At 38.7% G+C, this 14,174-nt stretch overlaps 1 protein-coding gene across 2 annotated transcripts in view; it reads right to left on the reverse strand.

The window, feature by feature from the left end:
- Positions 1-14,174, reverse strand: part of tmem121ab (transmembrane protein 121Ab) — a 132,435-nt gene that overhangs the window by 11,820 nt on the left and 106,441 nt on the right. The window contains exon 1 of one of the 2 annotated variants that reach the window (XM_057822668.1): positions 7,077-7,148. The exons of the other annotated variant lie outside the window; for it this stretch is intronic. The gene's annotated coding sequence lies outside the window, so the exon portion shown is untranslated. Of the gene's footprint in view, positions 1-7,076; positions 7,149-14,174 lie in introns of those variants that run through there. 2 annotated transcript variants of the gene reach the window in all.

Consider the following 14,174-nt stretch of genomic DNA (forward strand, 5'->3'; position numbering starts at 1 on the left):
TTATATGAACTTCTCACAGGGCTATTTTTAAATTCTATATACATATCAGTCTTTGAACTTGAATGTGATGAAGTTTCTTTCCACAAGAGTGCACTTTCACAAAGATGTTTATTTTTCAAAAGCTCACGGAGAAAACATTTACTCATATTCTTTTGCCGTACATGTACCTTAGCTAGGAGCTACGACGAAGCATTAGTATAAATTGTTCTTTTGATTATAATTTGATGTAGATGAGGCAAAATAATAAAGTTTCCTTTTACGTAAAACCCATTCTGTTGTGTTTACAGACCCATGCAATGTTTATGTTGTGACAATGCCAGTTGGGCGCTGTAGAGTGTGTACAAATAATGCGGAGAAAAGATAAGAGCGTCTTGCTAATATGTTATGTGTTGTGATGCTATGTTTACACTGCTACGAGTTCATTAAAAAAAAAAAAAATCAAATGCTTCATATGGCTGCTTCTTTCTAAATAGGCAACACAACATATTCTAAAACAAAAATGCTTTTAATACTGTTGATTTTAACAGAGGCGGAAACACCCTACGTAAAGTATGTAGCTGCTTAATATAGCTAAATTAGCCCGATGGAATAATACTGGGTGCTACGACGAAGCATAAGTATAAATTGTTCTATTGATTATAATTGGAAGATCTTTTAATACTGTTGATTTTAACTGCTTTAAGATGGCAACTGTTTACTAACACCAGCGAGTCTGTCATTTTGCATCTAGTCCACTATGCATGTGCTAACGCCGCCGACTCTGTCATTTTGCATCTAGTTCTATATGCATGTGATATTGACCATAGCCCAACGTAGTAATATGACATAATCTCGTACTATTCCAACCATCCATCCATCATCTACAGCTTAATCCGGGGACAGATCGCGGGAACAGCAGAAGACGGAGGCAATTTGTTGTTTTAATTACCCTGTTCTGACTGTTTAAAGGACCGGCGCGGCACTCAGCTATGCTACTCGGCACTTGCATTCCATGAAGCCGGAGATGTTTAATTATATTGATCGTGCCAACTTTGCACGCGTTTCATGTGGTTTCTTCGTGGTTTTCAGCAGCAATTTTTTCCACTTGGCGGTCAGGGCATCGAAACATGGAATCGAAATTTAAAAATTCGAACGGTTCCGGGAACATCAGAGTGTTAGAAACGGGTCCCATCGATCCTCGATGCTCGATGCCCAACCCTATTCGTTTGTGCTCATTTGTGCGGAAAAATATCTTGTTTGTGCTGCTATTGTTTTTGAAATATTCACAATTCTTTTAAAGGTCAATCTGAGGTCAACCAGCCCCCCATTTTGATTAAAAATGGTGTCAATCGTTTGTGATACGTTTGTGCTGTAAACACTTTCGTTTGTGCTGCTATCATTTTTAAGATATTATTTTCGAGTGATGATTGCAAAATGGACCCGAAATGGTGCCATACGTTTATGCTACGTTTTTGCTCGTTTCTGATGTAAAAAATTTTTTGTGCTGCTATTGTTTTATAGATATTGAGATTAGGGCTGCAGCTATCGATTATTTTGGTAGTCGGCTCATCGATGAACTACTTAGTTTCGAATAATCGAGTAATCGGATAAGAACCATAAAAATTTAAAACACCTGAGCTGAGCCTCAAACGGTAAAAAAAATAAATAAATGAGGATCTATGTACAACAAAAGAACAATTGGCTAACTTACATAGTAAAAGTCCGCTAGCTTAAATGCTATAAAATGCTAATGTTTTTTTGTTTTTACCATGCTCTTAACACATGGTTCATACACATATGCCCACAAAAAATGGCTAAATATACCTATAAACTAAAGTACAAGTGCATTTAAAAAAAAAAAAAAACAAAAAAAAACAAACCTAAGCTAAGTTGTTGTTTGAGCTAATGTTGGTCTTAACAGGGAGCAGCTGGATTCAGCCACATGAAATGAGGCAGACTAGATGGCGGTATATCCCTCCAATTCAATACAACTATACATGCAATCACTTTCAAAACAAACCATTACAACGCCACATTAATTAAACGAATACTTGAAGAAGCAAAATATAATTCGAATCTTTTTTTCTAATCGAATACTCGAGTTAATCTATTAATCGTTGCAGCACTAATTGAGATAATTTTGAGTGACAACGTCAATTGCAGAACCTCCGCACGGCTTATGAAGCGTAATAACTATCTCAATAAAATAGGGGTGTCCCGACAACAAGCACAAATATAGCACAAACGAATGGCACCCCTTCAAGTCCATTTTGCAGTAATGTGGGGCGTGAGATATTAATTTCGAGTGATGACGTGACTCGCAGAACCCCATTTTACAAGGTTTAACAAGTGCTTACTTTTGGCCACCACTAGCAGCTTGTGCAACATGAATGTCGCTGTCCGTGGTACTGCATTGATTGCAGCTGCGGTTTTGTAATGTTTTTCGTTTTTAAAATACTGCGAAATGATTTTGGTGCAGTTTTTAAATCATCTTGTATAATATGCTTAGGTGAACTTTAATACAAGTATACGGTGCACAATCACTAATGAGCCATTTAAAATGTTTCTGGCTGTCACATCCATAAAGTAATTATGCGAATCATTAATTTACAAACACTGTATACTGTGATGAGTAATTTGGCGCTACTTTTCTTCTACAGTTATAGTAGGAAATACTTTTGAGCCACGAATGAAAAAATGGAAAAATTAAGAACTTGTAGAATTATTTAATATATAACACACTGTCAAAACATTCATCCACGGGATTTGTCCTCATTTGGGTTCAGACAGTTGAAATCTATCACAGCTGACTTGAAGTGGTTAATCACAAAAAAATATTTTAAAAAGGTCCTATGCTTCCTATGAACTCTACTCAATTTCCCCCCCCCCCCCAACCAATGTCATTGTGTCAAAGTATCACAAGATTATAAAATGAACCCCTTTGATCCATGCATGCTTGTCATATTTATTTTAATCAAGTTATCGCCAAGAGGGAGAATCACTTAAGAGGCTCAATTTATGATGATGTGAAAATCTACTGCTCAAAGTAATCGTTCATGAATTTGACATTTTGTTTTCCTATGGTGTAAATTGTGGGGTAAGAAAATAACTACAATAATGCAAGACTGTAGGGACGATATAACAAGATATAGACACAGATACAGACAATTTAACATGCATGTACACGTTTTGCTGGGAACGGGACATTAATAAGACCAAACAGACTGTTGGTCAGGGCTACATTTCTCATGAATATGAACCTAATTAATTGATAGGCTAAATGATCAGTGCAAAATATATCTGTATTGATTTATACCAACTTTCATGTGTATTGGTTCAGGTGATACAACGTTCAATTCAAACCTTTGTTTTCAAAAACTACTAAAGAAACATTTTGAAGTGCAAGTTTATTTATTATAAAAACAAACAAACTGGGAGCTATCCACGAATGGGGACACTGGAGCACCCCTACACTCAAACTAAAATATTTTAATATAACAGTGATTGGGGAAAAAAATAATTTAAAAAAATTTGAGCTTTCCAAAGAACGACCAAAGTACTCTCATGAAATTCTGATGTGTGATTTCATTTCACAGATTTTATTTTTCATGTCAGTTCATGTTCATGTCCATGTCTGTGTCCCCCTTATAAGTGGACCCATTATTGGATGGCTCTCCGTTTTTTTTTTTTAGTTAACGGTCTTGCACTCTGAAACCACCGCGTTGCATTACCGGAATGCACATAACTCAAACAATGATCCAAATGAGGGACAGCTAGCTTGACTTCGTTGTTCCTTCTGGAGGCTGGCCTGACTGCGGTAATTTTGCAGGTTAGCAAGTTCACACAGTTTCATGTTTTGCTAACTCTGATGCAGGTCATACTTCAGTAGCAAAATCAGTGGTGTTTCTCGACTCTCCACCACTTTTTACATTAATTTCAATGGCTGCTGCTGGCCTAAAAAAACTTCTAATAACCTTCCTCTTCGAAGGGGCTGGTGGAGGCGGCATGTTGTTGACATGATTATTGTCTGGGTTGTGTGAGTGCATGTGTGGCGGGAAGGGGCGGGGGGGGGGGGGCGGATGTCAAGTCATCAGCCATTCAAAAGTGCATATGAGGAAAATGGACTGGCACATTCAGCAAGTGAAAAGGGATAAATAAAAGTCTGAGCATAATGAAAAAAAAATCACTTAATAATGGTAGGGTCTATTCTATCTTTCAGGAAATAAAACACAACCAAAAGTATTCTATTCTAATGTCAGTCGCAAGGAGAAAGAAATCCTAAATCCATATCAGAAATCACTCGAGTCTCGTTCAAAGTTTAACGTGCTGCACGGGGTGTCCCACCTTTTGGAGCTCGTGCAACCCTTTTATTTACAAAGTCACATGGTCATAAACATGTCATAACAGTGGGTATTTGGTGAGCGATAATTGGCTAGTTCAGAGTGAGTCAGCTAGTTCAGAGTGAGTCAGCTCTTAACTGCTTTTCCTTATTTGGTATTTTTTCTTAAAACTGGATGCTTACTGTGAAACAGAAGTGAAACTTATTACAGCTCAACTTGGGAATTTTCCACAGAAAAGCATGCTGGAAAAACAGGGAGTCAAAACTTGATAAGGCAATCAACTGGCGTCATTTTGGAAGTTCAAAGGAATACATGAAGCACACATATTTGGAACGCACGAACCTGAATAGTTTTCACAGCAGTCAATAATCGTGTTTTATAAGCATGAATAAAATATATTCTTTCACACTATCCTTAGAACATTCGGAAAGATTATCTAAATTACCTATATAACTGAAAGCATTGTATAATGCAAATAATTCCGGATTGTCAGCTCGGACAGAAATTTTCCTAAGCAAAAACCATCTAAGGATGTGGGAGTTTGTTCACACCAAGCTGCCGCAAGTAGAAGCAATACCAGCGCCCCAAACAAAGAACCAACGAAAGCCCCAATAAAGCCATCAAAAGCTTCGTAGTAACTAATAAATCTGCAGAACAGTTTGAGTTTTGAGACATACTGTAAAACGAATCAGAGTAGAGTTTATAAGATGAGATAATTGTCAACTGCCACAAATACAAAAAGGCAGAAGTCCATTTTCAACGCCTACCTGCCAATTACAGTTGTAATAACAGATCATTTCCCCATTAAAGTAGAAAGTGCAAAAGCACTCTAAACAGTTCTATGAAATTCATATACAGTGTATATTTAAATAGCCATTTGGCTTTCACTTGCCAGTGATTTCCACTTTTAAGGTACTTGACACAAATTGCATTTCTATCATTTAAATGGTCATGGTCACCTTCAGGAATGTATAGCCGCTTTTGCATTGTCGGAACTGTTCGCAGTTTTTCGAACCTATTTGAGGACCATGATGTAATTTTGGGTATTAGGTAGGAACTAGGGACCAGGAACTCGAGTTCCGAGCAGCATTTTAGTTCCTACTCTGAAGTGGTACGATTACGTAGGTGTTGGGTGATTTGCTGAAATCAGCAGCTACGCCCCTTCCATACTTGTGCGTCTTGAGGATATGCCATATTTAGAAAAAAAAACAAAACAACTACCCTGTACTAAATTCATGTGCTCTTCCAGTCTTGTTAGCAGAGGTTGGTAGAGAGGCCAAATGTTTTACTCAAGTGCTTCAAAATAATATTCCTCGAGTAAAATTAAAGGTAGTCCTCAAAAAATGTACTGAAGCACAAGTAAAAAGGTATATGGTGAAAAGAATACTTAAGTAATGAGTAACAATGTGAATAACTGCTTACAATGTTTTTTTTTTTTTTTAAACAATGGTATTTTTTTTCTCATCACCAGTGTTGTTTCTGGCAGCCCTTTTAATTTTTGTCTTAGTCTTTTGGACGATAATACAGTACTTTTTAGTTTTAGTCATATTTTATTCATCTCAAAATGTATTTGTCTTTGTCTAGTTTTTGCTGATGAAAATTCGACTAATTTCGTCTCGTTTTAGTCGACGCTTACTAAAAATGTTTTCGTCTAGAAAATTGAAAAATATTACTCCAAAAATAGATAAAGGTTTCCAACTATTTCGAATGAACATTAACAGATGACTACATAATTGTAGTGTCTACAAGAACAATGCCAACTCGGTGATTATACACACTCAGAAGGAAAACAGGATATTATTTCAATTAATTTTAGCCACCTGGACGCCACAAACTATATGTAAAAATAAGTGGTCAGAGAGTTTAGAGCAGGGGTGGGCAAACCGGTCCTCGAGGGCCGCAGTGGGTCCTGGTCTTTGTTCCAACTGATCCAGCACCGAGCTTTTAACCAATGAGGTTTCAATGGAAACAAGAAGCACCTGTCTGCAATCAACTGATTGCACTTATAACACACCAGATTGGTGAAAAGGTGTCCTCTTCATGGGTTGCAGCAAAAACCCGCACCCACAGTGGCCCTTTGTGGAATAGTTTGCCCACCCCTGGTTTAGAGGACGATCACCTTTAGCATTAGCCTAATGTTATGCTAATGCTATGAGTTACATTGAGTGTGTGATCACAGACTTTTAAAGGCTAAAGCAACATTGCACATTCTCTCTGGCCAAGAAAACAAATCTTACCGTTCGCAAGCCTGCATTGATACTGGAGACGACACACTGGTGAGTCGGGGGGGGCAGCACGTTACAAGTGACACAGCCAGACACTGCTACATGCAGGTTAACTACACATAAAATGTCACACATTGTGAACATGTGACATAAACTATTGCGCATTTTTGTCTCGTACTCGTCTCGTCAGACGAAAACTAGCATTCGTCTCAATATTGTTTAGTCTCCTAAAACACGTTTTTAGCTCGTTATCGTCTTGTCATTGTCATGAAAAAAGTGTTTCTTGACGAAATATTTTCGTTATCGTCATTGTTGATGAACACAACACTGCTCAGCACAAAGTTATCTATATGAACGGTTATTAATATACTGTACTATAACGTATTACATATCCACATTAAGCCAAAGAAAAAAAAAAAATATATATATATATATCACTGAATTCCGGCGAGAGAAAAAATTTACGTAAATGAGCATTGGACTCTAGTGGATAAAACATTTCCTATTATGAAATTAAAAGGATCATATTTACGTTTTTCCATGGTCAATCGGTGACAAATCCGTGCTTTCGAGTCATGTTGAAAGCAGCTTTAAAGCTTTAAAGATGCCAAGTGATTGAACAGGCTGGCGTGATCATAGAACGGCTAGCTTGAGTCGGGTTGGTGTAAAGGAGTCATGTGAATATTGTTGCAACGTCTCATTGGTGAAACTGTTGAAGCCATTGTTGCGTCATCTCTGGCAAAAAAAAAAGGTAAAATCTAATACTGTATGTAGAATAAAAAGGAAAAAAGTTACGACTGGTGTAGCCTAAAGTAGTGGATTAAGAGTAGTGTTTCTGCTTCATAAATCTACTTAAATAAAAATAAAACGTATGACTTAATAAAACTACCCTTAAAAGTATTTTTTTTTTTTCAAAAAGTTGCTGAATAGACACTGGATTTGATCACCGATGGAAACTGTTCCCTTCAAACAATCAATAATTGCCACCGGGTCTTCGATGGTTTCCATTTCGTTGTTTTCCGTTCAGCTTAGTTTTCGCGTTTTTTTTTTTTGTTTTGTTTTAGTTTTTTTTTTTTTTGGCCAGAGTTGGTTGTGATAAGTAAGTAATGCATCACTGGTGCAGACTACAAAATCACAGTAGTCTTTATCATGTGCGAACGTGACTCCCTGGCGAAGGATAGTTTCTATAATAACTACTAGAGAGGCCTATAATTATAGGAACTAAAAAACTCATGTTCCTGCAGTGTGAAAGCAGCTTATGTCATGTTAGTTCCTGTAGTTTGTAGTGAAATGTTGCTGTACTTGCACTTCTTTAATATGTAAGTAAGACTGCACCCTTGTGCACGCTAAAGCTATTGATGTTAAACTGATTTGCAATTGAAATACATGATGAGTCAGTATGTTTTTGACTGGAGTATGAAGCATGATGAACTAGGCCATTTTTCATTTGAGAAAATATATAATTTAGAAGAAACGTTTATGGTTCTTTTGACAACCTTGAGATTCCTTGCTGGTAACTTCAGAGGAAATCTTAATGAACATTTTGAGGCATTCATCATTCAAAGATCCAAGCGTCATGAAATCACTCAGGTATAAATGTCACGATGACCCCTAACTCTGGACGCTGCCACTGGAGAACCGTGTTTAAGATGTGCAACAAGGTGCCAAATAGCTTCATTAGTAATCAAAGCATGGGTTTGAATGTAGAAAACCCATTATGTTGAACAGAGCCTAAGAGAAAGATTAGACTCCTAAGATGGTGATTAATTGGCTGATTAGGAAAATGCTGCGGATCATTTACATGTTACAAGAAAAAGAGAGCATCCCCACATACACGGAGCATCACCTCGGCATGAAATGAATCTTACCTAATGAACTGATTACAGCCAGTGTAATAATACCAGAGTGTGGCCTTAAATTTAGGGGCAAGGATGAGATGCAAGAGGCTCTCTATGTAGCAGGAAGTTAATGAACTTTGACAGCGAGTCATTATTATTCATTCTTGTTGTCACATTGCGTTAAAGAGTAATATTTTTTGGTGGAAAATAACATAAGTGTACTGCTATCTTCTATCCGTTGGGCATGGATTCTTGTGTTACGTGACAACAACGAAAACTTGGATTTACTACATGGTTCAAATGTTTTGTACGTTTTTGGACCACTAGTTCCAATTTGTTTGGTCATATTGTAGGCACTGAATGGGGTATGGATAGGAAGTGTAATAATAATGGATTAATCCAGTGTCACTGTTCAGGCTCTATTCAGTTATATTCAAATTTAGGAAGCGTTATTTAACGTATGTATTCTAAAAATTGTGAATCCTTATTTTACTGTAGTGTATCTTCGTTTATAAAATATAGACTTTATTATTGTATAATTACAAAATTGTTATATTTTGACTTGTGACATTAAAATTTTTGGAATGTTAAAGAACTCTTTTTTCCCCCTTTAGAGTAATTGTTATATTTTGACTTGTGACATTAAAATTTTTGGAATTTTAAAGAACATTTTTTTTTCCTTTAGTTTTTTTTTTTTTTTTTTTTGATTATTATTTTTCTCAAGTCTGATTAGATTTTCCTGTATAATTTTTACTTTCTGTCCTTATACATAATTTTTCCTATATCACAAATGTGTCTTAATATTATGACTAACTAGTTTTTCTCCATAAAATGCATGTACTAAAGGAAGACAAACTTTGGCAACTTTCAGAATCAACCTCTATATATTTCTCTCTATATATATATTTTTGCGGTTAATAGGGACCAGAACCCATCGTGATAAGTGAAAAACCGGGAAGTACAGCCCCCCCGAAAAAAAAAAAAAAAAAAAAAAAATTGTGTGACCAGTGTATTTATTCAGATTTAGCATTGGAAAGACATACATATAAGACATGTTATTTGATGTCAAATATTTTTTTCTTTATGTGGGATTTTTTCCCCACTGAATGAATGCACTTGTATTGAAGGTTGGATTTTTCTTTTTTTCCCATTAAGGTCCCATATTATTTGAATTAAAAAAAATTATTAGAAGCTAAAAACACATCTTTTCAGGGGTGCCAATAATTATGGAGGGCACTGTATATTAAGAAATGGTTTTTAAGCACTTCAAATGTAATAATTCGATACGTTTTAAACATGTTGCTGTCCAAACGAATTATTTTTAAGCAAGAATAAAGTAGAAAAATCCTTTATTAATGTTTCAGGGAGTGAGTCCACTCAAATCTGCTCAAGCTGCTCACATACACACAATGGTTGCCACAAGAACTGTTTAACAAGTTAAGCGATGATTCACGCATGCGGTGCTTTGAAGCTTCGGTTTTCAGGCATCTGCGGCCAGATCAAACATGAAACGTCTGTCAATCATCGTTAACTTTAATAAGCAACTCCAGTGCACTGCCTGACCAACAAAGAGCAGCAGGAGTGAAAGTGAGACTACGTGATCGGCTCGGGACTGCTAATCTGTATTTATTTACTCCTTCATTTTAATTGGAAAAAAAAAAATCCGCGATGGACTGAGGGCATGAAGTTTGAAATGCAAAGTAGCGAGGGAACACTGTACCTGGTTGGTACTTTGTGTGAACAGTTTGAGATTTGGTATAAATCCAGCCCAAACTACTTGTGCTCTGAAACTCTAGAGCTCAATGTTAGTCTTAAAAATGAGAGCTGGAGGTGAGCACATGAAAATGGTGGCTAAATCATTTCCTAGTGCAGTTCTGAGATGATGACTCTTTTACCTGATGCCTTCAAAGACTGTCTTTGCTTTAGGCCATGTTTCTATCCACCTTGTTAAATCAACGTTATCTTAACAAGACAGTTTACCACACTCACTTTTTCTCAGCCCGCAACAGCTAAGTTGATGAAAGACTGCATAGAAGTCAAACCTATCCCATCAAAAGCAAAACAAAAAATCTGTACTGAACTAGTATTTGCTGATTTTGTAAATAGATCATTTGTTCTGAAAGCAAACATAAATTCTTTTAGGCAACCATAATCATAAAAAAAATAAAAATAAAATTTAAAAAAATAAATCCCCTTTTGCACAGACACCCTCATTCAGTTCTTCAGGGGAGAGTCTGATTGGGGCCGTACAGTCCCGCACTGCCTCCCCCTTGATTTTAATGCATCATACACCGAGGATGTGGGGGAGCTGGGACTGGTTGGGTGGGTGGGTGACTTGACAGTTGCATCCCTGCCGCCGGCCCCGCCATTACCGCACCTCTTTTAACGCACCACATATATTATACTCCACGGGGGAGCTTCGACGAAGGTTGGTGGGATGTGCAGCTGGGAATAACTACCATGTGGCGGTCCTATTGCCCTCAGCCGCGCGCTCCTATTTTAATGCATACACTGCATTACCCTCCCCACACAATCCCACCACGGTGCTGGTTAATAGGATGGTAGTTGGGTCCCACACTTTTCTTCATGGCGTGGCTCCCAGAGCGGGGCCTCCTCATCGCCTGGGCTGCCGGTAGCGGAGATGGTTGGGGAGTTGGCGCTCTCCTGCTTCCGCCTTCCCCTATCTTCTCTACCCGAGTATCCTCCTTAGGTTAGCTGAATGTCAGCGGGGTGTCACCCACTCCAGTTGGGGATCCTGGGCCTAACGGGCCGTGGGGAACCCATGGTGTGCCATGTCGGTTGGGGGGGTTGCAGCAGTCGTTGGTCTGAAGGTGGGGGCAGGCGCAGGGGTTGGTGCCGCGTCCCCTCATCACTTCTCAGAAGGCCGTATAAAAGTGGCGCGGATGATCAGTGGACCACCCTTGGTGTCTAGGGATGGCGGAGGCCCCCTTGCTGGAGCTGCAGGAGTAGGGATGGGCCACGCTGTCTCACCTCCCTGATTGGCTGTGGAGGGGCCGTGGCCCTGGGGTGGCCCTCGCGCAGCATTTCCACTTGTCTATAGGACTATCACACATCTGATGGGATTCATGCATGTCTGGGTGCAATTAGACATACTCAAGTGGAGAATTGAGAAAAATCGAAAGAGTCGGAGCCAAGATTGGCGATCAGGCAGCATAGAATAGGATGTCAACACATCCGCACTTACTGGTGATTCACATAATACTGGGTTCTACAACACCCATTGCGGATTTGTGTACGCTCCACCCCGCCTAATCACATCTCTTTTTGACTCACCCCCTTCTCATTCTCCTCGGTCGCCAGGCCCCCCACATGGTGTATACGCGGAATACCATTAGCTAACGATAGCACCACTATATTGATAGGTAGTGTAGGCGTTTGAATGAATTTCTTGTTGTTTGTTCTTCTGTCTCTCTCCTCTTTTATTTTCCTTTCTGTCCCCCCATAACCCCTACCTACTTGCTGCTTTCTCCTAATAAACTAAATGGATGATCTCAATGGGAGTATATCATACTCCCGTGTGATACACTAAAACTGTTTAGACTAATAGAACACTATTTTCCATATCAAGCAGCTGAACAGGACCGGTTAAAAAAACCAACAACTCAATTTTATAGAATAATACAGAGAAGTGCTGTTTTTATAATGTCCAATTTTTCCATCATAATAAGGCACAGCTCAAATCCAGACATACATTCAACAGCACTTGAATTCTGATCTACTATAACCAATACATATTGCCTTTTTATAGCCCATTGGCCATTGTTGTGTGAAATGCGATTACTACATCCTAGGAAGTCAATTTCCCCCAAGTTGCCAAGTTGGAACTCCATCCTGAAGGCCGTCTCCAATTCATTTTCCAACTAGGAAGTGGAAAATGTGTGACTTCCTCTACTTAGCCTCAGTGCAACAGCCTGCTCACATCCGTACAAATGACTGCACGAATGTGCAAATGTTTCTGGAGTGCTCATATGCACACGTGACGACGCGTCATCCTGACTGCTTGCCACCTTCATCATAGACATTATGTTCACTGCATGGCACTTAGAGTGTCAGTGTGTGAACTTGGCTAGTTTTAAAGTGACAGATTGCTTTGAATATAGCCAACATAGCCCAATCAAACAAACGGTTTTCACACACATTCGCCACACAGTGACAGTGTTGTACATAGTAAAAATCCAAACACTTTCTTTCCCTGAAGGTTTACTGACATGATTTTATGTTTGTGGGTCACATGATGATCCCATCATTCACAGTCTGGAAAGCGCGAACTAGAATAGCCCCATCCTGTTCCGATTAGAACACGGTAAAGTGCTATAACGTTAATCGCTAAACGCATCTCGCGCTCATCCTGGGAATTACTTTGCTATGTTTGCTAATCGTATTAAAGTGGCCCTCAAGGGATCGAGTGTGGTCGTGTAGTTTGCTTACTTTGTGTTATTTGGAGGATCCGTGTGTATCGTAGTGGATACCAGACCCACCTGCAACACGTGGAAATCCGTCTATTCAGTAGACATACAATACTGAGGTCTTAAAAAAAGGTTTTCTTTCGATTGTGACTAATCATTATCACCTTCATTCACCTTGTCATGTTGTGTGATAAGCATAGAAGGTTCATGGGAGTGCATAACTGGAAATAAACAGTCATCTATCGCCAAACTGTCACCGCCTCTAAATAGCGGTGGGTGTTGATCAAATGGAGCTAAAATTAAATGTGCACTGCACAAGACAGAGGATAAGTCGCTGCCTGCTCTGGCCTGACACTCTCACGTGTTGCTCGCATCATCTCTGAGCATTTCAGCTGAGTGGTATTGTTCAGTTAATCACAGCCAATGAATTCAACAAAGAAGAGTAAGGCGGAACAGTGGGATTTTTGTCTTTTTTCTTGGAGACGGGGCTGCTTCGAGGATGTATGAGGCAGGATTTGTTTCCTTCATGTTGTTAGGTAAACAGAGCAGCAAAAGGAAAGCTACAGTATTGCAAAAGTATTGCAGAAGTGTAATTTAAATGAATATAAATGAAGAATTAACACAGGAAGTTACCTGTAATTGAATGGTCCAAGCTGCTTATGTGTGAAATGAGTGTAATTATGAATCGTTGTTTGCTAATATGTTCCCTATGATTGACTGCTGACCAGCTCACCTTGGAACATAATGAGGACAATCTTCATGGAAATAATTGGCAGGTTGTTATCTATACCAGTGTTTTTCAACCTTTTATGTGTCACGGCACGTTTTTACATTGGAAAAAATCTCGCGGCACACCACAAACCAAAAATGTTCCAAAATTACTTTCTGTACAGCATATTTAATCATGAAATAATTTCTCAATGTTTATACTTACTCAGTGTGAAACTTGAGCCTGTATGGATGAACACAAAGCCGATATGCTTGCAGGAATCTTCGTCAACAGCTCCTAATTTCTTTCTGTTTTTATTTTTTATAGCAATTAGGCTCGAAAAGCTCAGAATTGTCAGACGGGGACTCTAGAAATGTCTTTAATCGCAAGCATCTCACTAACAATGGCTTTGCAGGCAGGTAGTATTGCCTCTTTTTGGATTCAGTAACTCACACTCGGAAGCTCAGGGGTTCGCACACACGCGTTCGCAGAACTCCAACATCAAGTAAGCAGCAACAGAAGAAGAAGATATTCAATGTAAATAAAGCAGCGCCACCGTGTGGTGGATGTCGGGAGGAACACCGTTTAAGGAGGTGACTGTTACAAACTCCGCTCGACGACGTAAACGAAACGTAAAAAAAAAAAAAAAAAAAAGT

Source organism: Corythoichthys intestinalis, chromosome 19, assembly GCF_030265065.1.
Source record: "Corythoichthys intestinalis isolate RoL2023-P3 chromosome 19, ASM3026506v1, whole genome shotgun sequence".
In the NCBI taxonomy this organism is placed as follows: Eukaryota; Metazoa; Chordata; class Actinopteri; order Syngnathiformes; family Syngnathidae; genus Corythoichthys; species Corythoichthys intestinalis.